A 23,671-nucleotide genomic window follows, 5' to 3' on the forward strand; every position below is an offset into this window, starting at 1 on the left:
TGAACACCTATTAAATTCATTCATCCAACCCTATTACTCATATCCAAGAAGAAGAGTGAGAACTTGAACCAACCTTGTCCCTTTTGCACCATGATCATACATTACAGACACATCTGAACTTAACAGCTTCTTCTAAAATACCAAAGTTTAAGCCCAGGCACTGTGCTTTTTACCACCATGACAGGTGCCAGCCGGATTACAGTTTTCACATTTACCATGAACAGAAAGGCCAATCTCATATCAATTAGTCACATTATAGTGAAATGTAATGACATTTTTGCATCTGGGTTCCCCTGGTATAAAACAATGATCTAGGAAAGAACAGTAATGATAGTAAGGAGCCTCATACACCATCCCATTCCAAGGGCCGAGTAAAACAAAACATGATCAGGTATTTACAATATAATTGCAATTCAGTTTAATGCAATGACCTTAGAACTCGGTGTCTCTTTTATATTGAAGTAATTTATTTAGCAACAGGCACCCATTTCGTAAGACATTGCTGTTTACTTGTTTTTCATTTCATTGCAGTTTTTCAAGGTTGCATTTTGCTTTTCTACTTTGGATATCAGCGATGCACTTGTGGTGCTTTCCAGCCCACTCGTCGACGGTAAGCACGCAACGCTAATATTGGTTTTATGTTCGGTGGGTCTTGCTAGTTACAAAATGACCTTTTTCGAAACTTAGAACACATCACATATCAGCAGTTTGAAATGGATATCATCTAGGGTGTAACAGAAAGGGACACCACAATAAGCAAAGAAGTGATCATGAACGCAGATACTGCTGAGGCAAATTGTTGGACATATCAGAGGTATTACATAGCTGAGTTTAATTCAGGTTTTTTTATCATAGCCAATAATGAGTTTACTGTATCAGATAATCTAAACATTTTGAACTAAACCTTTTTTTTTACAGTATCTTCTTTGATTTTATTTAAATTTTCCTATTCTTTGCTTTCCATTTGCAACTTATTTTTTTATTTTTCCATATTTCGTTCTTTCTTTCTTTCTTTCTTTCTTTCTCATTCCCTCCTTTCTTTTTTCTTTCTTTCCTTCTTCCTTCTTCCTTCATCGTTCTTTATTTTTTCTTTCTTATCTCTCACCTTCTTTCTTGCAGATTTCTTTTTTTTTTATTCAGAATGTGCTTTTACCTGTGCAGGTTGTTTTCTTACCTCAATCTGTTTCCTCTTTCATAAATCTTTCTTTAGTCTTAGTTTTCCCTTATCTCAATCTTGTATTCGGTGTTGCAAACTTTTTCTGTTTCCTTTTGTCTTTGTTCACTCTATGTCCTTCTCGTATTTCTCGCTCTGTCTAATTTTATTTCCAGATGAGATGAAACAGAGCATAGGTTTATACTTAACAGTAAAAGAATACATTGAGGTAGAATGCTGTAATTTGTTATCGACTGAATAACTGTAGTTAGCTAGGACTGAACCAATGTTCCTTACAATTTTTTTAATAGGATTCTAAATAAAATACGTGCTGTATTTCTCCAACAGGGAGCATGTGTTTGTGCTTTCCTGTATTGATCTTTCTAACTTGTGATTTAGGGAATAATTAATTCTTCTGCCGTTTGTCTAGAAAGTTTGGTCACTTTCTCACAGCGTGTATTGTACCTAATTAACTCCAAGAGGTCACTGCACAATATTTTTGTCTGCGTCACTATTTTTGCTGTGAGTCTCATTGGAAAGATACAGTGAGACTAAGACTGACAGCATAAGAGAAGAGCAGATATATTACAGAAATATCCTCATATGTGCAAACGCTTTAGTGTTTGTGAGTGATGCATTACATTTTAAACTCAATGAAGCAATGCACTATTTTTAGGTCTCGTGTTTGGCAGCGCATGCGCTGCATGCGCTGTCTCAGCGAGACCTGAAGTAATCTATATGTTGGCTGAAATTTAGTGTAATTTGTTTTTCCGCTTGTGATTGGCTTACCTGAGGCATTGTGTTGTGTTTGTGCTTTCTGTTGGCTGTTGATCCTCCAGTTACTTCCGTATAGTTCCAAAGCAGCGGCGCCTAAGTACAGTTTTCGTCCGCAACTCGCACTTGTTTTAATTAACTGCAGTGTGTCATCTGTTTCTCACGCCGCGTTTGTTTATTTATTTAAGACGCGCTCCCCGTGTTCGCAATAGAACGGCGGCATTCCTCCAGCCCAGCATGCTACTTTCAAGCATGGTCTGCTCCTAGCAAGGCTCTCGTACAAAGTCTGGTGCGTGTCATAATGTGGGGATATTTCCATATATTTACAAGTTCATGCACAAATTTGTTCTAGGATTTGGAAATGTCGTCGATGTGGCTTTCGGCGGCAGCAGCAGCACCCATGAGAGCGCCGCATGCCATCTGCCCTTTCTTCTGGGCGCTCAAGCAATTTACATTCAAGCAGAGTGGCATTATTTAGCTGTTATGCAGAATCAAATGAATGGAAAACTCGGCCAGGGGCAGTCTTTCCAAGCAGGGCGCCGGGATTCACATGTTAATAAAAAGCTATAGAAGTGACTGCCAAGGGAGGCGAGGAGTGTGTGTGGGGGGAGGAGAGATTACTGCTGGCAATCAGGGCCCTCCCCATGTCCGCCTCTCCATTTGAATAGGGAGAGCCCGAGGATTACAACGCCTTGTAGTCCAAAGGACTATTCATGGCCGTCACCTGACCTAATTACATACATCTCAGTCAGTGGTTCGGCTGATGACTATCAGCATCCTGACCCTTCAACTTTCCCATCTCCCACACACAAAGTTGGCGGAAATTCACAGCGCGTTTTCAGTGCTGCTTCGTTCGATCCTGAGCATGACAGATGCACTGAAAGCAGGCTGCGCGCTGCAGGGCGAAGGAGCAGAGCTGGTCACTCACTTGTGTGTTTACACCCTACAATGAGATGCCCATAGGTCAAATTCAAATGAGAGTGGGAGTGAATGGGAAATGAGAGTGGAGGAATTAGCCCGCCATCAACGGGTTGGTCTCAACCTGGCGTTGCTGTGCAGATTCGGAAACAAATACTGACAAACTCGGTAGGTCTGGCTTTTGTAGAAAACTGAAGTGTGAGTGGGAGTAGACTATAATGATGCATTTGTAATTGCATTTATATAGCGCCCACTAGTACCCCTGATAAGGCGTCGAAATTGGTAAGAGCTAGACAGTGCGTTCACATTTAAAATATTTTAAGTTTCCCAAAATGGGCCAACACACTGCATGCTCTTTGCTAAATACGTGTTTGTGTTACAATAAAAAAGAGATAAAGTGCGGAGGAAATGCTGTTGGCAGTGAGGGGCCTCTGTGAGGGCACGATGACGCTCACTTACAATCTTTCACACCACTCACAGCGGAAGATGTGGGTGAGATAGATCGTCTTCTTCCGGTACAGCCAGTTACCTGAGGGGCTGTGGCTCAGTGGTAGGGCGCATGCTGTGCATGCACGCGGCCCTGGGTTCGATTCTCCAGCATCTCCGTTTCTTTTGCTACGTAAAATGGATTATGATTTATGTATATTTGTGGGTGACGGACTACATAGCCATGTATTATTATTACTAAATGTATTATTGATGATAATAATAATATTCATGGATGTATCGACCGAAAATGATATCCATACAGCTGAATTGGAGCTGATAATGGCTAAAGAAATTAGTAGAATTAAATAACGATCGCTGGCCGGATAGAAAGACACTACCATGTCTGGTTTCACAGTTTCTCAATTACCCACACAATAATGTTAGACAACTCAGTTTCTATATTTTTTTAAAATTCCAAAATCTATAAAAATATAGAAACCCCAAAAATATGGAAACTGAGAGGCAGTGCATAAAAATACAGTCAAAAACAAACTGTGAGAACATGCAGTGAGACAACATAAAAATGTAAGGGTTGGTACTATCGTACAAATTTTACGTTAGTATTCGCTTTTGATACATACTACGTCAAACACTGACGAGCATGAATGCCCTCTATCTTCAAGGATTTGGTAGAAGGGCAGTTATCTATCTGGGTATGTAGTTTAGTGGTAGAGCGTATGCTTCTCATGTATGAGGTTCTGGGTTCAATCCCCAGCATCTCCAGCTTTTTTAAATAAAAATGTGCTTTTCGATTTTTTTTTCATTTACACTAATAGATCAGATGAAACATTTACTTTCTTTTCTTTTAATCTCATTTATTTTTCCGCTCATGACCGTTGCAATGCCTTCCGAGCACTAGCTCATTAATGTGCTCCGGTGGCCCCGCGCAAATGCTCGTGTGGCACTGGATGCAAAGACCACAACATATTTAGTCACTTATGGATTTGCACTGATTATATTAGTAGGACACTGTGCCCTCTGCTAAAATGTGCTTTTGTTAGTAGTCTCTCGATAGCAAATCAGCAGGAGTTGTACACTCATTTCATGTACACTGTACTCTATTAGCGACTTCCACCACTACCTGATTAGATATGCACCCCCTTTCTCATCACTTATGAACACTGCTACCCATCTCCCCATAATCAGCCTTAGCATCGCTTACTGACTAGTTAGAGCACAGCACTTCAGTCATCGTAAGTAGCTTCTAGCAGTTAATTTCTCGCTGGCCCATAGCAGATCGGACCCCCACCTACAAGGGGACCCCTCAAGGGAGGTAAGCGCCTAAGCGGGTAGGGTCAGGAACTGCGACCGAGGAGACTGAAGCGCTCCCCAGGCAAACCGACAGTCTCTTAGCACTCCCTCATCATAAACAGAGCTGTCTGACAGCTTTTAATTAACAAGTCTTTGATTAACCTTCATAGGAAAGTGAGCTCAAAGATCTGCGGCGGACGCGGGATCATTTCATTTAGAGTTAATCACTGCTCTCTTGTGCAACATCGGACTCAATCCCAGAGTCGAGCCCGCTCTGTTGAGTTGATCAGCTAAGTGTCAGCGAGAGGCCAAGTAATGAATGAGCACTTAGTCTATGCTGTGCTCCTTCTTGAGCGGAGTTGATGCGTGCTAGCAGGCTGCCAGAAAAACGCTAGCTGCAGTGAAGGACTTACCTTTTAGAGTTGTTTGTGGTATTGAGTATCTTTAGCTTGGGTCAGGCACGGCAGCTATTATTTATAGCGCTTAGTAACTGTAATAGCGTTGTATATAACAAGAAATTATCATAAATACTGTAAATATTACTCTTCAGTGAACTCATGCCACTGGTGCCGAATCTCGCACAGGACCAAAAAGGTCCTTTTATCTTAGGTATACTAGTGGTAAGCTACTGTAGATGTGGTCTTAATTTATGCATAAACAAATCAGTGCAAAGGTCTAAAGCTTTTCTGCAGAGCCCGCCCCGGGCGCTGCCAAGTACCAATGCAGCTAGTATTGATTTCACCGCATGTCCTTCTCCCACCACCCTATGCTTCTTTTTCCTTTGCCTCATTCTTGATAGGTTTCTGCTTCCTTTCCTCCCTGCTCTCTGCCCGACCCCTCTCGGGCACCATTGGTACTTTGGGGCCACAGCGCATATTTTCCACATCCTCATTGTTTGACCCTCAGCAAAAGAGAGAACAAATATGTGCAATGCAATAGGTCTCACATTTATGCGAGTTTGATCTATTGACATTGCAAATGACAATGCCTTTTATATATGTTTTAAAAACGAAAACAAAAAAAAAGCCATTGTCATTTGCAATGTCATTAGCTCAAACTCGCGTAAATACGAGACCTATTGCACTGCAAATGCTTGTTAAGATAGACAACTAATTGACGCACATCGCACCACAAAATATAATTGTTTAAAAAATGTGCCTCATTTCACAAGAGTAAAATGGTGTGCCCCTAAATGAAGATTCAAATATTCAATATTTTTTATTGGTGCTAAATTTACTTCTTTAAGTTATTCTGCATTTGTAGCACTATATAAGAAACAAAGCAACAGAAAATAAATATTTGTTAAAGTAAAGTTCTCAATAATTTTCACTATCTTATATTTCACTATCAATCAGTTTTGTTTCTTTCTATCATTACTTTGGTAAAGATTTGAAGTAAAAACATGCTAATAGAATTTGTTATTCCTATCCCCATAGTGTGCAGTATTGCTACGACCTTAAATTCAATGTTTTGCTTCTCTTTGCTGGGTGCTTGGTATTAGACCGGTGTATGAATCCACTACACACAAGGGAGCTCAGTTTAAGCTGTATGAAAGCCCTGCTTGCATAATTCTAAAATGAATGTATCCTTTAGGCTTGAGGTTGATTTCAATCCTTGGATGACAATCATTCATTTAAATATATCTAATTGATTCAATGTACTTTAAATGGAGGCATGTTGACCATACTCTAGGAGAGGTGCAGCTTAGTGGAACTGCAGAAGTATTTCTTTTTTACCTTTGCTGAACCGGCTCCACAACATGTCCTCTCTGTTTCTCTCCTCCTGTTCTCTCTTTTCCTGTCCATTTATACGTACTTTAAGGCCTGACTGTGATGCATATTTGTACTTTGCTCCTCTGCCTTGTTACAGTACTACAGTGCATGCCTCTCCCTTCCCACTGCATTACACCTCTTCCATGTGCTATCCATTGAATGTTTTTCCCACTGTGAAGCTAAGTGTTGCACTTAAGCTATTTTTCTGTGCTACCCTGTTGAACAGACTGAAACTGGAGAGCTTGGTTTCTCTCATCCCCTTTACAATCCACATCACATTGATGGTGTAGCTGACACATGCTTCTCCGCGTGGACATGCAGTCAAGGCACCATTCCAGTTTCACATTTCCTGGACAATTTACACCACCACTCCAAAATGTCTGCAGAATGGTTGGGGGTCCAAGGTGGCGGCAGGGATGCATGTCCCAGGACATTGCTTGTGAAGAAAATAGTGGATGCGAGCTCCGTCCTGAACAAAGGTTTTTAAATAGCCCAGTGGTTAATTTGTAAAAAAAAAAATAAGTGCCAGGGATCGCCTCCGAAGGCACCTTAGACCAGTCCATTGCTTCTGCTAGCCTACATAACACAGAACCAACCACAGAACCATGAAACCCTACAAGTGGGGAGAGGATGTCGCTAATGGCCAGAGCTTCCGACTTCGGAGCCAGGGAGCCAAGTTCGAGTCTCGGCTTTAGCTCAACATCCTGTGATTCTGGCCGAATCACTTAATCTACTGGTGCCTTCCAGAAATGAACGTGTCCTTAACTGGTGCTCAAGCACTGGTGTTGTTGATTAAGTGCCGGTGCTGAGCTCCGAAAATCACCTGCTCAAATTAAGCACTGAAATAGCCTTTGTTAAAAGCCTGCCAAGCTCAAAACAATAATTGACAAGACTCGAAGCTGACAAGGTAGGGATAGGGAGACGTAGCTGGTGACATAATTGCCACATTATTTTCCAAAGAGGGCATTTGGGATTTCAGTGATTGTAGGTATTTTTCAGTTTAGGGCGAAGGTAGAAAGACCTGCCTGAAAAACAGAGTAAAGGACAGAAACTAAATATTTCAGTGGACAAGGCTAATACAAGACAAACAGCAAGACGACGGTAGTCTTCTCTAAAATGTCCTGATTCCAGTGATCGCCAGAATTTGTTTAATTTCCTTAGAAACACTTAGGGGGATATTCACAAGGAAGTGTCTGAGACAGGTGTTAGTCTTCTTGGCTTAACGCCTCTCTCTGCCACTTCGGAAACGCAAGGCTACACCATATTCACAAGGATATGGTGCAGCCTTGCGTTTCCCCCTGCGATGGGGCTACGTTTAACAACTTAGCGCCCATGCAGGCAACGTTGCACCAGAGTGCATGGGTGTCTCCGTGCAGGGGAGGTTTGTTTATGTATAGGAAGGTGTCCCTTCCTGCACATAAACACACCTAAATGCAGTTCTCTCACTTTCATGCAGTACACATGAAAGTGATAGAATGACATTTAAAAAAAAGGTTTGTTTATGTACAGGAAGGGACACCTTCCTGTACATACACAAACCTTGGCAATTTGTTTTTTCCATGTGTGCTGCACAAGGCAACACACATGGAAAAAGCAAAAACGAGGAGAAATAAAGCATTTCTCCCCGTTTCGCCTGTTTAAGACCAGGATTTTCCTGGTCTTAATTTTGGTGCTGCCTCCATTACGCTGCCCTTGTGAATAAGGGGCAGCGTCAAAATCAATGGCTATTGTGATGGAACACCCACTGCAACACCCATTACCCTCCCCTTTCACGCTAAATACAGCGTGAAAGGGTGCCTTATTCACAAGGCAGCGTTAAGCCACGTTAAGAGGCTTAACATTGACTTGTGAATAAGGCGAGGCCCATATCGCCATCACATCACTGAAAGTGGTGTTGTGGTGGCGATAGGGGCTTGTGAATATGCCTCCCAGTTTCAGTGGGGATGCTTTAACCCGAGTATTTTGGCACTGCAGATCACTGGTGTACTGCACCATGCCCAATATGCGTGTTTCAGAATCCCTTTCACACAAGCTTCTTCCCCTCCTCTGTCTCCGACATCCTGTTGCCGTTTGGAGTTGCCATGGACAACATGTCGCTGCCATTTCCTGCTCTCATTGAACAACATGAAATGCACATCGGCCTAGTCCACAAAAAGGTTGTAAAGCTGAACTTGCAGGTGTACAACTCTGAATGGGTACAGCTGGCAATGGCTTTCGGAATCCACACAACTTGCATAAAGCATGCTTGGAAAGCTTCTCAGTTGCACGTTTTCAAGCGTTCTTATTAACAAATCGGGAATTGGCTCTTAAAAATGTAGCTCATCTGTTCTGCATTTTGGCGGAGGATAAACCCTATCACGTACACACTGGTCAATTAAGGGGCTCTTACATCCTTTTTGCACCCTGGAAAGGAATTTACTCCAGCTGCTCAATAAGTAAATCTCCAACTAGCTCTGAGGTAGGAAAGGATTGAAAAGGAGTGTGACAATACTCAAAATGTCGTTTCCAAAACTTCCCTGGAAAACCATCCCACATCTACTCCTTGAGTGGGATTTACTAATGCATAAAATTACATTACCTTTTACTGGGATTTGCTTCCTCATGCTTTTACATCAAATATTACCCATAAGTAAATATATTCAAAGTCTAGTGCATGGTGACGTTTTTTAAACTTTGCTCATAAATACTTTCATTTGTTCATGTACATCAGAGGTACATACAGGCTTTTGCGAATGAGGCTCACGGTTTTCTTTACATTTCGTTAATGAGATACTGAGGCTTGTTAAAAGCATGGATGAATGTGACCATACTTAAATTCAATGCCTCTGAACTGGCCTGGGATGCTATTTCTTGGCGCATACGTGTTCAGCAATAAGAAATCAGAATATGAAAACTGTTATAAAGTTGCTTATACATAATATTATATACACTTCTCCTAAAAAAAAGAGACCAGCTCGTAGTGAAACGGGAAGAATTCCTGACAGACCAATTTTACTGAAAGGCACAGAGTCATGTGTCAGTCACGCCTGCATAGCTGGAAATATCAGTTCTGTCTTATAATTCTATGGAAGCGCTTCAATATTTGCACACATTCAAAGAATGTTTGTGTTGGTCCTGGCAACCTTAGGGTGGCCTTCCACCCAACTTTTTGCCTTCCTTCTCCATTTTTCTGATCTTGCTTTTGTTGGCATTAGGACTCTGCACACTTTACTACTGCTAACCAGTGCTAAAGTACATGTGACCTTTCCGTAAAACATGTTACTATTGGCTTAACCCAAATTGGCATATTTAATTTACTTAAAAGTCCCTACTAAAGTGGTGCTAAAAGTACCCAGGACCTGTGAATTAAATGCTACTAGTGGGCCTGCAGCACTGGTTGTGCCACCCAGTTAAGTAGCACTTTAAACATGTCTCAGGCCTGCCATTGCAGTGCCTGTGTGCCGTTCTAAACTGTAATTTCGATCTGGCAAAATAAGCCTTTTGCCAGTTCCAAACCTTTCTTTTTAATGCATGCAAGTCACTCCTAGGGTTTGCCGTGGACAGCCCAGAGAGCAAGGTGCAAAAGTACTCAAAAAGTAGGACATGTCCTTTTAAGTTTTACATGTCCTGGTGGTGTAAAACTCCTACATTTGTTTTTCATTACTGCAAAGTCTATCTCTCCCATGGGATAACAATGGAGTTGCCTTATTACATTGTATACGTGCAATTTCCAAATGGGAAGAGATAATTTGTTTATGTTTGGGTTCTCTGGGATCCTCATTTAAAATCCTAACTTATGGTGAGGTCGGATTTTAAACTGCAATTTCGGAAATGCCCTTTTAGAAATTTGGCATTTTCTTGCCTTCGCCGTTTGGTGCATGTCTCTGATCACATGACTGGGTGTAGTTGGCAGTTGGCTTTGTGTATTCCTCCTAGGCAGCCACACACAATGGGAGCTTAGGTGTGACTGGATGGGCAATGACTGGCAAGATTGGAGGGAGGAGTTGGGCCCAGACTCACTTACACCTAAATATGTTGTGTCCTGTCTTTGTACAAAGTGCCAAACAACCTTGCATTGTCACCTCAGCCACACTGGAGCCAGGGCAGAGGAAGCAGGGAATTCCTTACACTACAAAGCTGCTGTCTTGAAGCTTCTTACACCTTCCAAAACCAGGGCACCAGTGCATATAAGGAGGAGCTCAGGCACCACCACTTCACTACACTTCTGGACCTGTGCATACTCTGCCAGGAAGAAGGACTGCTGTGCTGCTACAAGGACTGCCACTCTCCTGGACTGCTACTCTGAAGGAGCTGCTGCCTTGCTGTGTTAACCTGCTGCCCTCTTGCCCGGGGAACAAGAACTGGACCTCCAAACTCCTACTTGAACCCAGGACCCCAGGGTGACTCAAAGGACTAGTCTGCCGGCATCCTGATCTGAGCCTCAGGGGCATAACAGGCTCCCTCACAGCTCCTGGACCCGTCTTCAGCAAACTCCTGACCCGAAAGAGGCCCTCTCAGGTCCTGGGCTCTTAGTGTGGCCCTTGAGCTACTAAATTCAAGCTCTTGGAAGCTTTGTGACTGCAAACGGGCCCGTTTGCACTGGAACCGTTCACTTGAATGGAAAACCAGCGTGGGCCACTGCAAGACATCTCTTTTCACAGCAAGTATCGTTTGCTCCTGCATGGAGCATCAACGCTAGGCTCCAGCCCGCCCATCCGCGACACCTGACCTGCTCCTCGCACCACACCGTCCACCCCCAGTGATGCTCTTCTTGTTCCCACTGATTTTCTTCCACGCAAACAGGACTCTTGACACAAAACTTGAGAAGGTAAGTCTTCAGTTGGGCTAATCTGGGACTATATTCGACCCGCGCTCCATCTCAATCGGCCTGACCTTTTGACTTCGACCAGGTCTAGCATGACCACATAGCTGCAATTGGCGCTTTCTGTATCCAGGTGCTATTTTATAGTTTATTCTTTAAAAAAACATAACTCCGGTTCTCCTGATTGGATTTTTGTCATTTTGGTCTTGTTTGATTTATTAAATGAATCTCTATTTTTCTAACCCAGTGTGGGGTCTTTTTGTGTGGTGTCTTCACTGCTTTACTGTTTGTAGCACAGGTTAATTTGTAGTTTTCTTGTGCCTTACCCTGACAAGGACTGTGGTTGCTGCTTCACTAGGGCTAACACCCCAGTCAACCAGTAAACCAATTTCTAATAGTTTGTATGGCGTGCAAATAGGTGAATTCCTCTTAACACTTCTTAAAATTGCGAGCTTGTTTTCGGCAGTCATGGGGTAAATCAGTATTCTCTAAGCACCACAATATTGATCCTGTTCATTGTATTCTGGCAGATATGAAATGACAAAGTGGCTTAGGTTTACTATCAGAAAAAGTTGCACACTGTTTTCACTGGACCTAGCTATTTGGTTGGCTCACAATGCACAGGATCCCAGGGGAGGAGAGATTGTGTCTCTCTATTTCTGAGCTGCACTGACTGCAGCTCATACTACTACTCAATCATTTAAAAACAGGGGCTCTGCTCTGCATTGAGCCAGGGCAGGTTATTCATGAGACAACAAGCTAATGATATGAGTTACCCCAACAATTTGAAACCAAGAATATATTGTGTTTATTAGGTTCAGCCTACCCGTAAGGACCTCGCTCCTCTGAGCCTTACACAGGAGTAGCCGAGTGAAAAAGGTTTAGAAAAAAAGTATGTGTCATGGGAGTCTTCCCATGTTTTGCATACAATTCTAACTTTTAGAAGATTCACACAAGTTATTAGGAGTATGCATAATAATATAGACAGCAGACATGTTCTTTATCGTAGGTAACCCATTTCTGCCTCCTGAAAACCTTTCTTTCCGATGAGGAAATACCTTTCAATAATCTGTCTTGAAACATTGGAGTGATCTATACCTGTATCCGAACCAGAAACAGACGTCTTCCTATCTTTTGAAGGAGACGCATTCCAGGAGGGTCCAGTGTGGGAATGGCTATGTAAAATGTTTGTCAATATCCAGGAGCAACTGACCTTGTGGGAGTAACAAGCATTTTGCTTTGTTATGCTTGCTTGCACTATCCTAACCTACCCTTGCCTCATCTCATACCCTAATTTTATGCACAATGTTTGCAGATTTTTACCAACTGGAATTTGTGGTAGAAAAATCTGCTGATCTTGATTCCGTGAGAGCGAAAGGTTTTAATGCCTCATGGAGGGTTGCAACTCTAATTTGCATCTTCAGGGGTGGCCTTTACACTTTAGCAGCCTTTTTGTTAAAGAAGACTTTTTCGAGTTACACATTCTATTGTTTTTCTAACTTATCTGCTTAGTATCGAAATAGCAACTTGACAACTTATTTGGCTATGTGGGGAGAAAGAGAAGTATTCATTGTAGGAAAAAAAGTTTCAAAGGTAAAAATATGAGGAAGGAAAGGGAGCTGAAAAGCTGAATCCTAGCTTCACATATAAGCACCTGCTGAATATCGATTTAAAGTCCATATTCAATGGGGCATATTTTCAAGGACTTATCACTGAGTTAGAGGCACTTTATCTTAGCCAAAGAGGCGGTAGATTTATCGCCCTATTCACAAGCTGGTGCTAACTGCCGATAACGCCAGTTTTCCTGCGATAGCAGCCGCAAAAAACATCGCCACGGATGACACCGGCAATTAACGCTAATGGGAATGCAGAGTAGGCGTTCCCGTGCAAAAAGCTGCAACAACACCAGCTCGCAACATTCTCACGACCAGCCAGATCTGCGATAAGATCACAAAACATGCGATAAGGCGCGTTAGAAGCAGGGAACTAACACCTGCTCTCTCCTGGTATTAAGTCGGACAATAACCTGCACCAGAAATGGGAGTCCAGCCCACAGCCACACCAGAAGAAAAACAGATGCCATGGAGCTACTGATCATGCAGCTCGGACACCCAAGAGGGCCACAACACCCAACGCCAACCCCCAGCCATCCCCCCCGGAGCCCCACCCCAGGCAACCCCCCCCCCCCAGGACAAATATATTTTACATCAACTTTACTAAATCATGAACAAAATAATTCACCTGATGTCGCACAATTACAACAATTAACATTCATTTGTGGTCAGAAAAAGGAAAATCATTCATTCATCTTTGAATTTCCAAACAAATTATTTTATTCAAATTCAACTCAAAACAACTATTTGGAAGAGTCATGACGGGTCTCCTCTGGACAATCTGTAAGTCACAGCCTGCAAGACAAAATTCAAGATAAGAAGGTGTGTCATGCGCTCATCAAAGGACAGATAGGGAGAGAAAGAGAGAGAGAAAAAACGGGAGAGAGAGAGAGTGAAAGAAAGAGAGAGAGAGAGAAAGAGAGAGAGAGAGAGAGAGAGAGAGAGAGAGAGAGAGAGAGAGAGAGGGAGAGAGTGAGACAGTGAAAGGAAGAGAGGGAGAAGGAGAGGGAGAGAAAGAGAGAGAGAGAGAGAGAGAGAGAGAGAGAGAGAAAGAGAGGGAGAGAGAGACAGTGAAAGGAAGCGAGGGAGAGGGAGAGAGTGCCGACACTGCGGACCCAGGCCTCTCTGCTCACCTGCTGCCACCGGTGTGTCTCCAACCATGTGCCGGTATACACTGCAGTCCACCAGGTCCCTTATATGAAACAGAGTCCAGATTCATGAATGGTAGAGTTCATATCATTGCACACACCATCATCGCTTGCCCGCTCCTCTGCACACAGGCTGCTGCACCACAGCCCCTTCCGCCTCCCAGCGGTGATTGCCCACCCCTGTGCACCGAGGCCTCACTGCTCACCTTCTGCCACCGGCATGTCTCCAAGAGGGCCCACCATGTGCCGGTGAAAGCATCAAGCCCGGGGCCCGTGACCTTGGCAGCCTCCACATCATGCAGCCCCACACCGCGGGCCACAAGGTCACACACGTGATTCTGGGTCTCGATTTCACAATGGCAGAGATCATATCAGTGCACACGGCATCATCGCAGGCTGCACGGTCGCTCAGCTCTTTAGGTGTCACTAACTCTGTGAACCGCGCTGCCCGCTGGCTCAGGCTTACACTGTGGTCCAGCAGGGCTCACACAAATCCTTACCAGTCCAGCCCGCCTGGACGGCGCATCATCGCAGGCTGCACACCCGCTCAGCACTTAAGGTGCCCCTACCTCAGTGCACCGAAAGTCACCGTCCCGTGGCGGCAGGCCTGCGCCAGCCGCAGTGTATCCTGTGCCACCAACTCTGTGCAAGGCAATTCATGGACCCTGTATGATTGAGTCTCGTGACATGCCAGGCGGATGCAGCCATGTCACCTCCGTTGGGAAGAACTGGGACACGTAGCGTCGTCGTCCCCCCCTATATACGTAAGCCGAGTGGGCTGGACCAGAGTACGCCAGGCCAGCGTACTGGTGTGAATAACTATCCCTGGGCATGGTTCATTTCTGGGCTGGACAGGAACCCAACTGATGCGTGTGTCTCTGTTGCAGTGTCGGCGAAACACGGCCTGCAATTGACAATGTTGCAATGTTGCATGCACCCGGAGGGCGGCCGCGCACGAAGGGATTGTACAGGGAGCACAAGGCCGCTTGGGCTCCTGGCTCATACATGCCAACTGTTGTGTGTGTCTCGCTATTGGTGCACCTTAAGCCTAGCCTCAATTGCAGCAGGAAAGCCACATCACATTTCCAGAATGCAAGCAGTAGTCAGACTGACATTAGGGATGAAAGCTCCTTTGTCTCAACACATAAGGGGGAAGGACATCAGAACCTCCGAACTTGGTCTTGCATGCGGCAGGCACACCCTGAGAGAGATACAATAGCAGTTGATGACGACTCCTACACTATGCATAGCGCTAAAGAAAGACCAACTTATCTACACCCCACACACAGAAGTCCTTACTCAAGGTACTCTTGCATGGAATGCCCTTGACATTTATGTACACAACAACCCATACATCCAAACGTTGCACACACATATGACTCATTGCTCCGAGCTGTGGCATATCATTGACTCAACTGCCGCAGATCAGAAGAGTGCCGGTTCTACGAGAGCCCCCAACACAATGGCAGATCATTCCGGGCACATGCACATAGACTTAACATGCACAATGACTGTCACGTGGAAATGTACCATGACCGAATGCTGCCTGTTAAGTGTCTGATGCATTGGTCTGCATGTTATGGCCTTTGTCTTGCCTGCACTGACACACACATGCTAATTAAGTCTACGCAACTTCACTAGTGTCCAACTGTGATGAGTGTTGATTAGAATGACAAATCGTGTGCCTCAATGAGCATTGTCCGTACACAGTGAGGGACTGACTGACACATTTCACTTAGGGCTGAGTCCGTATTGCCAGCTCCACCTCTGTGAGACAGACATTGTGGTTGGGATAGTTGCTGATAAACCTGTCCTCTTACTTGTCTTCAGCAATGTGAGTATGGTGTCCAACTTCTTGCCATATGTATCAATGTGATCCATCACTACAAGCTATGTCCACCCAGTTGAGTATGAGTAGGTATGCAAAGAGATGTTCTGTTGTCAAATGTGATGGGGGACACTACTTTAGGCCTGCCAATGACTTTGACATTTCATACACAGCCCTATTTCTTACATTAAGTGGGGAAAAGTTGTGCGATTGTTGTTTCAGAGCAATGAGGCCACAGCTAGTGCACACATTCCCAGTCATCTCACTGCCTATGTGTGTAACGGTCAAACATGCGCATTGCTTCCATTTCCCAGGGTGTACCTTTTTGTGCAATCGCTGTCCTTACATTCATCCATACTTTCATACTTGGCCGAATATGAACATGACTCATTTGTGTGAATTTGAATGCTTTATTCACATTCGGTGTAGTGTCGGAGCTGGAGCAGTACATGGCCAAGCAAAACCCACATTATATTGTAGCTCAGTGGAGGGCCAGCCAGACTCATTTAGGGATTGACAAGTACATCGGAAGAGGAAGAGTACAGTCCGCAGTCTGATTGCTGTGTCATTGGTAAGCAAACAAAATATGGCAGTCCATGTAGAGGTCCAAGGTGAGTTTTGCAGAGTGTTTCGGGAGACAGGGGAGGTGTTGTTGCAGGGCATAATGCAGAGGGCAGAACCAAGCTGAAACAGGGCATATGGCGGAGAAGATTGCAACTGGCTCCTTCTTAATACAAAGGTGGAACCACCCGCATCTTCGTCCTCTCTGTCATCTGTCTGAAACATGGTTGATGATGTTTGGTCTGCACCACTGTGTGCCACTGACACATCAGGGGCCGGAGATGTGTGTGTAGAAGTACCAGCTGCATTCATCAGTGACTGCCTTAGTGGCAGCAATGCGATGATGAGGATCTGCAGGGCATAGAAGATACCAACAACTTTTCGCTGGTGTGCATCCGTGGCAGCCATTCTTTCCGCATGCATCCGCTCCATGTTCTCCATTGTCCTCAGCATCTGTGCCAACTCTCGGCTGACATTGCTGAGGCCACTCTGACTAGACAGTTGTTCTCCTCTCAGAGTCATGACTCCAGCGATGTCGGGCATGGGTTGTTGGACATCATGGCACGAACTGTGGGTGTCCGTTAGGGAGTGTAAGTGGTCTCTGATGTGACTTAGACTGCCATGTATGTCATCTAGTTTGGCTGCCATGAGGTCGAACCCCACCCACACCTGTTCAGCCACCTCCTTCTGACAGGCTAACACCGGGCCTTGAAATGCAATGTGTTCTTCGGTGGGGTGCTGGGAGCCAGCCGTGGTGGTGGGTGCTTCCTGCTGTGTGGTCTGTGCAGGGGGTGGGCTCTCCTCGATGCAGCTGGGCTGCCCTGCTCCTGGAGGTGGGTTGCCAGAGCTGTCTATGAACTGTTGGAGGGCATCGGTGTCAAAGGTGGGGAGGTCCTCTTCGTCATCGGTGAAGAGTTGTTGGGTCTGCTCTGCAGGAGGTGTTGATTGTCCCTCTGCAATGTGAAGGGGAGATGCATTTTGAGGTTGTGTTGACATGTATGTTGATGCATTGTTCAAGTTTACATACAGACTGCATGACAATGTATATTGTGACTGTTTGGGAGGACCTGACTATTTGATGTGGGACAGAGGACATTTGGACTACATCACGGATGTGAGTTTGTACACGTACATTATCATCTCACAGTTTCCTTCTATGCCAGATGTGATTGGCCAGTTTCTACGCACAAGCGGAACCAGTTGTGTACTCTGTTCTGTAGTGAAAGTGTTGCACTTTGTACCACATTGTCATCAATGTTGATGTGCTGTTATTGCTATGTGTGTGTGCTGCATTGTGGGAGAGTCGCACCTGCAGCGGTGATTTTGCTGCCCCTTATCTCTTTGAGGCGGTGTGCCTTTGACTTCTGAGCTTCTACAGTGCTGAGATGTTGCAGACTTGGCTAGTTTTGGCTCTTGTGCGGATTTTAGACTCTTGGGAATGGTTTATCCACAGATGTGTTGTTGACGTCAGGGGTTGTTTGTGCACGTGGATGTGTCAGAGTGTGACCTGCTCCTTTTCGGATGTGTTGCAGACTCAGCCACCTCAGTGTTGTGGCGTGCGCCATGTCATGATAATTGGACTGCAGCCATGCTATTTGTCATGCAGTGTCACCTGCATTATCAGTGTGGCTCACAGACGCGCAGCTTTGCTGGTTTTCACACGTGTGCATGGGTTGGTTGTGAGATTGGTGCTGTGTGGGGAGGGACCCCTTTGTGCCCATAGTGGACGGGGGCCTACTTGCTGTTAGTATGTGTGCTGCAGTGTGCCAAGGGGATCAGGGACATGATCCAGAGTCATTGTGGGTGTGCAGTGTGCTCTACTTAATTGTGCATGTGTTACATTGTGCCTATCTCCCCCCGTCCCCCCAGGCCCTGTTCGGCACTCACCCTGGTGCTGTTGTGTCAGGTCATGTCGAGCAGTGTCTGGACCCCCAAATCCTGCCACCGTCTCCCCACTGATGACTGTGGACACCATTTCCTCCATCTCATCCAGGTCCTGGTGTTCCGCTGGACTGCCATCTCCAGTCTGCATTGCTGCCTGATGGTTGTCAGCAAGTTTCTTATTGGTTTTGCGCTTCGCATCATTCCAGCGCCACTTGACCTCTCCAATTGTCCTCCTCCTCCTCACTCTGACTGCATTCACCTTGTCCAGGATGGACTGCCATATTGCATTTTTATTTGCCAATGACACTTTGGAGGTGACGAACAGTTGTTGGTGGTGTTCTATCACCTCCGTGATGAAGATCTTGTTTTCCTGCGGACTGAACCTCATTTTCCTCGCCTTCTCCTCCTTGCCCTTCCGTGACCCCGAGGTCCCAGGCTGGTGTTCCAGCGGGCTCGTGGGGTTCTGGTCGTCCTCTCTACTTGCTCTGGCTTCCTCCATGGTGCTACGCAGTTTAAATTATTTTGTTTGTGTTTTTCGGTGCTTTTATAGTGCATTTTCCCGCATGACGTGTGGGAATTGCAGGCCTGTCGCTGGTTATCGCTAATTTTTTAATCGTGATTTGGGACATTGCTGCTTTTTTCGCGTTTTGCTTTTTTTAGGTGTAACGTTAATTTGAATGTGGTCATATGATGCATTATCGTGAGACTTTCGCATGTTGAGAATGCAACGTTAACACGCCATTATTTTCCTGCGATGTGCAAAGTTGCTAATTTTGCGATAATTATCACACATTCTTAAGAATATCCCCCAATGTTTCTTATGCAGTTTACAAAGTAATCTCACGTAGGGACACCTAACACAGAGAAACACAGGCATTATTAACACCTTAGACTATCTATATATGATTTATAATCCCAGCATGGCTGACATAGCGAGAGAGTCACATTTTGCAACTCGTCCGTCAGTCATATATGAAATTCCGTGGTGATGAATTCCCATTGTTTGACAGATGCCTTTCAAACTTTTTATTTGGAGGTATCCTCACAATTGATACACTCTAGCCTAACAAACAACATCGCCGCCCTAAGTACTATTGACTGATTATCACTGCTCACTGCAACTAATGGGTACACAACTAAGGGATACTTGTTAGAACTTTAATCCTGTAAAGAGCGTTGCAGGCTTTTGTTTTATTATGCTGTAAACTGTAGCTTTAGAAGTGGAAAGGACATGGCAAGTCATAGAAGGCTCTTTGAAATTTGGAAATCAAGTGGGATTGGTCAGAACTGTAATGTGTTTTTTTATTGTTCTCTTTGAAGGTCTAATTGATGGTGCTGATGTTTAGGATGCAAATGTGACTAAAAAAGAAGCAGTTCACTGCTTGGTAAATCAAGTAGTACATGATATCGGTCCAAATTCAAATTGTTCAAGAATATTTTGTTAGGTATTATTTGAAAATAACACTATTAAGATTGTGATGCTGTTGTTTTGATGCTGGACGTGTGTATGCGTTCTCTAAAGATTAAATAAATATTTTGAAAGGCCATTTTCTGAATAGGGTCTTAGAGCAAATTAGTCAAAATCTGCCACCAAGTTGACTTCATTACAAACATTTGGAGTACAGGTTTAACCTTCTAAGATGCTACCACTAAAGATCATTACAGTGCTTTTCCTTGGAAGGCAACTACAAATGTAAATATTGCAAACGTTATGATGCTTACAGCAAGTATAGTTAGTTTATCAGCTGTGTGAAATCATGTTGATCTGTACGACCCATATTCCCACCCAATAAACTTAAAAAATATCATGCTTCTTAATAAAATTGCTCAGAATTCCATTGTTCTGGCATGCCTTGCAGCACATTACATGCCCTAATACAATGCATATTTACATTTTATGTGCATCATGTGTGTTAGAAAGGAAATTCGAATACATGTTAAAGAAATGTAACACATCTGGCCTGACGACCGGAAGTCCTCATGTGGCTTAGCTCCCTGTTTTTAAAAGTTATCAAAAAGGATTTTGTGAGCAAGCACAGCAATAAGCTGGGCCTACTATCCCACTAGGGGCTGATATGATGAATTAATCCTTCCAAATATGACCTTCAATATCCAGGGTCATTACTTCTATGTAGAAGTAAATCCATTCATGTGCCCATTATAAGACTGTGCGACCCGTAGAACAGCAGCCATTTTTGTGCCACAAGAGACTTGGTGCCCATTTGATGCATGTTGCAAGAGCAGAACAATGCCTTCATAAATATGCCAAATTTTAAATACTATGCCAAGAATGCTATGCCATATATCAGGTTGCATCCAAAAAGGGTTCTGCTCACATTGGTGTATTGCTCTGTTTCTCCCTTGCCTTACAACAGTGATGCCCTGGAGCTGTACTCTGCTGCTACCACCGCCTGACAGGCAGGTCTCAGCAGCAGGGGAATTAGCAGAAATAACCTCTGCTCCCTATAGCACACAGAGGCAAACGGGTTAATTAGAATGTTTCCCCATAGGCTGAAGGCTTCTAAATATCGAAATGGCTGGTTACATCCCAGGCAGTGCTTTCCACGTCCCCAATCCGATCAGATTTTAAGAAGCACCTGCCTGTCAATTTTGAAGCGAGCCTGGCTTCTGCAGCACATGTGCAACCTTCCACAGTGACAAGGCACAGCCTACTGTCCTGAGCCCCATTGCAAGCAAGGAAAATTGCCACTCTCAACGTCCTCCTTTGGAATCAAAATAAATATATAATTGGGGGGCAGGGGCCATTCAGACCCTCGGAGCTCGATGTCACTGAACCTGCTGCACATATGATAACTGCACAGCTGCTTACGGGGGCGCCAACTTCCACATTCCAGCTGTCCTTCAATGGTGATCTTTGTCCCTCTCTCATCTTCTTCCTCCTTTCATGCACTCCTCCCTATCCCCTTCATCCCTCTTCTGTACTGTCTCTCACACTTTCATACCTCTTTGCTGTCTTCTCTCCTGACATCCTTACTTCTGGCCCTTTCTTTTCATCTAACTGCGCCTCTTTTGCTTGTCCTTGCCCCCACTCCTATTCTTTGACCCTGAACACCTTCTCCCATTCTGCCATTTCCTCTCCTCCTATCTTCCACCCTGTGATTTTCTTCATCCATTTCCTCGCCTCCATTTCTATGTTATCTCCCACTTCACATAACCAGGCCCCAGTCAGGCTCGTGTTTGTGAAATTATGAAAAACAGTTTCTAAAACATGCTTAGCTGGTGAAGGGCAGACTGGACCCGTCTCACCTCTCGGACCCGGTGCCACTTCACTGGCTGCACCACTGGTATCTATGCCACTGCTTTGGGTAGAAAAGAGGTAGAATATATTTGTGCTTCCAACAGCTGTGGAGGGAGAGCGACTGTGCTTATGCGTCCCTTTCCATCCAGGGCGACTGCTATGCACTTCCCTGTACCTTCATAAACAGTGCAGAGTGCACTGACACATTCAGAGGCATAGCAGACACACATGCCTTTCGCTGATCAATTTCCTTGTAGCACACTTCATCGGGCACACGGGGGGGGGGGGGGGGGGGGGGATAACGCGCCTGGAGACTCTCAGGGGTACGGGCATCTGAACCTACACCCAGGAGTAGATAGTCATGCGGGCATATGTACAAGCCCCTATCGCCACGGGAACGTCACTTTTTGTGACGTTCCTGTGGCGATAGGGGCCTTGCCTTATGTACAAGGCAGCGCTGAGTCACTTGACGTGGCTGAACGCTGCCTTGTACATGAGGCACCCTTTCACGCTAACTTAGCGTGAAAGGGGCATGCAGTGGGTGTTGTGGTGGGTGTTCGACCGCAAAACCCATTGTATTTGATTCTGTCCCCTATGTACAATGATGGAGTACATAGGAGGCAGCGCCAAAATTAAGACCAGGAAAATCCTGGTCTTAAATTGGCGAAACGAGGAAAAATTAATTATTTCTCCCCATTTTTGCTTCTTCCATGTGTGCTGTCTTGTGCAGCACACATGGAGAAAGCAAAATTTCATCATTTGTTTATGTACAGGAAGGTGTCCCTTCCTGTACACGAACAAACCTTTTTAAAAAAGGCCATTTTGTAACTTTCGTGTGTACAGCACGAAGCAGCACACATGAAAGTTAAAAAATGGCATTTTAGGATTGTTTATGTACAGGAAGGGGGACCTTCCTACACATAAACAATCCTCCCCTGCACACAGACACCCTTGCACTCTGGTACAAGGGTGCCTGCGTTGGCACTAAGTTGTTAAACTTAGCGCCATCGCAGGGGTAAACGCAAGGCTGCACCACATTCTTGTAAATATGTTGCAGCCTTGCATTTTTGAAGTGGCGGAACGTTTCGTTAAGCCAAGGAGGCTAATGACACGCTCCGCAACTTCATTGTACATATCCCCCATGCTGTCTTGACGTGTTCTGACAACAAGCTCAACGGCCAGGCCAGGCCAGTGTTCTGCAACAACAAGCTGCTCACTAGGCGATGTTGCTGTATTACAGTGCACGGCGGTGAACCAGCACCATTTCACAACCACTTTACGATTCCACACCACTGCCTCAACTGTCCCCCTCCCATAGTGGGAAAGGGACAAGTGTGTAAGTGAATTGTGGCAATTATAATGAATTACATTATTTCACCACTATCGTTGCTTCAGGTCTCATGGAAATCACCTTATCCTCCAATTCGGTGGGTAGTTGGCTGGTGTTTTACTCGCGTCCAGTCTGACATTAGCAGTAAGAGAATAAAGAAATGCATGCAAACAAAAAGCCAATCCAGCCCCTCCCATAAGCCTTTCCTTTAAGTGCCCCAGTGCAGCAGTGCCTAAAAAAAATGTAATCAAAATGACATCATTTTGCATTTTTTCACTTTATCTCCACCCGGGGTAGATTGTGTACTTCACAGAATCACCCCTGACCAGGAGGAACAGCATACTCTTTCTTTGTATGTCTTTCCAGGGCATGTACGCTGGACCTCATTAAATATAGCCCACCCATTTTACTACCTCTCTTTTGATTAGATCAAAATGAATGAGTCTGCATGTAATGCAACTGGTGCTCGTGTAAAGCGCTCCGATACCTTCGGGTCGAGTTCGCGCTATATAAAACTGTAAAAATAAATAAATAATTTAAAGCAGTTAAATGGGCACTGACTGTGCTCTTTTGAAGAGACACTCACCCCGAGACAGAATGGCTGGACACGAGGAAGTGTGTCAAGGGTCCATGCTCACACAGATATGTATCTTGACATGCTTATACAGTTTGTCATGTATGGAGAATGTCTGCACCATGGACCCACTAATACACACAATCAGTACTGCATGCTTCAATGAAAAGTGCCCATGAAAAATACAGAATGTTAGAATGCAAAGATTAGTTTTTATATATAACATTAGCTCGCCAGATATTTGCTGAGGTACATACATTCATAAACTCCTGCACTTCTGCCCAGTTTATAGCGCACATGTATTAGCACATTTGTC

This window comes from Triturus cristatus, chromosome 1_2 (genome assembly GCF_964204655.1).
Source record: "Triturus cristatus chromosome 1_2, aTriCri1.1, whole genome shotgun sequence".
In the NCBI taxonomy this organism is placed as follows: domain Eukaryota; kingdom Metazoa; phylum Chordata; class Amphibia; order Caudata; family Salamandridae; genus Triturus; species Triturus cristatus.